Genomic DNA, 4,191 nt, shown 5'->3' on the forward strand with positions numbered 1-4,191 from the left:
AAGCCTGTATTAGTTAGGGTTTTACTGCTGTGAACAGACACCATGACCAAGGCAAGTCTTATAAAAAACAAAACAAACAAACAAACAAAACAACATTTAATTGGGACTGGCTTACAAGTTCAGAGGTTCAGTCCATTATCATCAAGGTGGGAGCATGGCAGCATCCAGGCTGTTATGGCGCAGGCAGAGCTGAGAGTTCTACATCTTCATCCAAAGGCTGCTAGTGGAAGACTGATTTCCAGGCAACTAGGGTGAGGATCTTAAGCCCACACCCGCAGTGACACACCTACTCCAACCAGGTCACACCTCAAAATGGTACCCTGGTTCAAGAATATACAAACCATCACAAAGCCCTTCTGTTCCTTTGTAAAATAAAAGCTTAGCATCTTGGTGAGCTTCTCTCTCTACTGTGGCACCTAAGACCAACATCAATAATAAGGCTGAGTTTTTCTTAGGAGTACATTTGAAATATTTAGGCCGTGGTAGATGGGCAAGGGTGTCCCAAGACCAAAGAAAGGTCCAACCCTCAGGAATAGGCAGATGGGGAAACAGGCCAATAATTGACAGTACTTATCTACAGATCCTTTGACTTGTGTGAGGTGATCCAAGCCAACTACCTGAATCTTACAAGATTTTTTTTAAGTTTATTAAAAGAGGTAAATTTAAATGCATTAGTATTACTACAGTTTGTAATCTGTAGTGAAATCCACACTGTAGAAAACAAAAACAGTAGATGCATACCTTTGAGTCATAGTAAAAGCTATCATAAAATAATTTTAGCTAAAAGCATTTAGCATTCTTTCTTCTATCCCAGACACTATTGCAGATGCCAACAAGAGCTTGCTGACAGGAGCCTGATATAGCTGTCTCCTTAGGGTCTCTGCCAGTGCCTGACTAATACAGAAGTGAATGCTCACGGTCATCCATTAGATGGAGCACAGGGTCCCCAATAAAGGAGCTAGAGAAAGTACCCAAGGAGCTGAAGGAGTTTGCAGCCCCATAGGAGGAACAACAATATGAACTAACCAGTAGCCCCAGAGCTCCCTGGGACTAAACCACCAATCAAAGAAAACACACAGAGGGACTCATGGCTCTAGATGCATATGTAGCAGAAGATGGCCTAGTTGGTCATTAATGGAAGGAGAGGCCCTTGGCCCTGTGAAGGTTCTATGCCCCAGTATAGGGGAATGCTAGGTAGGGCCAGGAAGCAGGAGTGGGTGGGTTGGGGAGCAGGGTGAGTGGGGAGAGGATAGGGGATTTTCGGAGGGGAAACTATGAAAGGGGATAACATTTGAAATGCAAATAACAAAAATATCTAATAAAAAAGAAAAGAAAAATGGATGTGTGTAGATGTCTTTAGCACAGTGAGAAGCACTTTTAAGTCTAGACTTAGAAGACAACCAAAGGAAATTTAAAACCTTGAGCCTGAGACTATGATAATATTAACAAGATTTCCCTGAGGTAGATTGATAGCTTATCAGAATTCTACTGGTTAATGTAAAATTCTACTGAACTTTTGAAGTCTTCATATAATAGTCATAGCAAGGGAAAGAAATCTGAAGTACTTTTCATTCTTTTTATATACCTTAAATCATTGTTTCCCCAATTATATACCATGAGACATAGATGGTAGATTACTGATGTAAGACACCCGAAACTGGGGAGACCTCCGCTCAAGTCCTGTAATGAGCTGGCCAGCACCCCAATAACTCAAGAGAAAACCACACCTGATGATGCAAACTGCAAGAGGCTTTATTGTCAGCTAGCTAAGGAAGAACTCCTTTTGCAGCCAGTGGCAGGGCAGGGGAGTTTGACCCTGAGCAGTAACAGTAGGGGGCTTTTAACAGCTAGCTGAGGAATTGGGAGGAGTTGGGAGGAGTTTGGCTACATTTCTTCTCTGGTGGGTGTCCTTGGTAAAATTACAAGGCATGAGGAGTGGGAAGTGAGCTGTAGCTCTTCTCTGTGGAATCTATCTCCATGTCCTTGGCACAGGGAGCCAAGCAAGCGCCTGGCTAGGTCTCCCCACAATCATCGCATCTCTGGCTGTAAGGCACAGAAACAAAAAGGCTTTTTGCTGGCTATAGAGAACAAAGAGCTTCTTTCTGGCTGTATTTTTAGAGATCAGGGAAAACAAGCTTGGGGAACATCCAGGGGCTTTACCTTTCAGGGAGAAAAGCTTTAAATTGGGGTCTCACACTGACAGCTGTCCATTATAAGGCAAATTCCTTTAAATAGAGGAGTAGTAAAACTTATTTTGTGAATTTGTCTTTTTCTAGATTCTGATAGCAAGGTAAACTGTCTTTATCAGCTAGAGGCCTAGGAAAGTGTGGCTTGACGTTTCTTTTTTTACTGGAAATAGACTCAGAAGCCTTGGGTGCTATTGGTAAACAGACAACACTATCCCTAGCCTAGTCATCAAGGCCAGAGACCTGAGCAGGATAAATTTCACCAGAGTAAGACAAGAGCTTTCAGTTCTATGAAGAATGGCAGTGACTTACTAACTACCTGGACACCCTAGATTCCTCCATGGTTGAAAACTAGCTCCAACAGTATGTTCAGAGATCCAAGGTTGGGATGTGGTGTCTGCAACAATGTCGAGCAGGCATATACACACACTTGGTGGATGAAGCAAGTTCCAGCCACTTTATGTACACACATGCATACACATTTCATAGATGGAACTATGTATTAAATCACATCAGGTAGCTGAGGGTAAAAAGGAATACAAGAAATTAATCATCACCTTGATCACCAGTCCTTTTTGTTTGTTTGTTTTTTGTTTTTTTGTTTTGGTTTGGTTTTTGGTTTTTTTGAGACAGGATTTCTCTGTATAGCCCTGTCTGTCCTTGAACTCAGAAATCCGCCTGCCTCTGCCTCCCAAGTGCTGGAATTAAAGGCGTGCTCCACCACCGCCTGGCACCAGTCCATTTTCAACAAACGAGTCATGTCAGTGCTCTTTAGGCTGCCATTGTTCCTGTTCCCTGACCTTAAAAAAGCCCTAGCTCAAATATTTAAGGGTGTGTTTTTCTGAACTTCAAATTGTTCACTAATATTTTCTATATCAAAACTACTAAAAACAGCATCTAACTTCACTAACAGTCTATTTTTTCAAATTTTTACATAGATGATGGTCATTGCTATCAGTCTCCCTCTCAAATCTTTCCAAGAATGGTGATTGATGATTCAGTCTGCTCTATCAGCAATGTTTGAAAAAGATCAACAACTGTTACTGATAAGTGCCCAGTGAAAGCCCCCTTAGCATTTTCATGCAATTCTTACGTTAAGAGGGATTTGAGGAGAACAAGCAGAGCAAAACTCTACAACAGCATTAAGTCCTCAGGGCATGTAGGTATCATGCTCTGACTCTCTGAGGTACAAACACTGTGGTTGTGCTAAACTCTGGACTGCATCCCAGGGTTTCTAAAACTGTTTTTGCTGTTCCTCTTGCACGGCCCTCAACACTCCGTGGTCAGTAGAGGGATAATAAGTCTTTGGCTGCCACAACTAGAAGATCTGACAGACTTTCCTGTGTAGTAGGAACTTACAGGGACTGCTATATCTTGTCAAGGCAAAGCAGTGTAGTCAACTTCCCATTGTCTTCCTTGAATACTTCCTTGAATACTCATTGAAGAGTATGCTGCCAGCAGCAATGGTTATTTTGTCCAATGACCAGGTTTGCCACATTTAAAACAAGTTCCAGTTGATGTTATTCTGTGCCCATTATCTTCTTTGGAGGAGACTAGGGATGCTGGTGGGAACTGACTTTTCTCTATATCATGAAAAGCTTTTTAATAAAACATTTTTAATGACATATTCAGCAGATCTCTGAAGCATTTGAGGACCATTTATTGAGTTTATCTAAATAGAAAAACTTTGCTTCTTTCTAGTTGCTTACTTTAGGCTTAACTTTGAAAACATATACAGGAGGCTAAGTAAAGTTTATTCCTGTAATTAACTATATTAAGTACTTAGCATGACTACAAGTATACTTCTGAACACATTAAACAATTTGATCATTTATATGGTGTCTTACGGTTTTACTGCTGTGAACAGACACCATGTCCAAGGCAAGTCTTTCAAAGGACATTTTTTTTATATATATTTTACAGGTTTTATTTTCTTTTTTAAAAATATTTTTTATTACATCTTTTCCTCAATTACATTTCCAATGCTATCCCAAAAGTCCCCCAT

Source organism: Mus caroli, chromosome 17 (genome assembly GCF_900094665.2).
Source record: "Mus caroli chromosome 17, CAROLI_EIJ_v1.1, whole genome shotgun sequence".
Classification (NCBI taxonomy): Eukaryota; Metazoa; Chordata; class Mammalia; order Rodentia; family Muridae; genus Mus; species Mus caroli.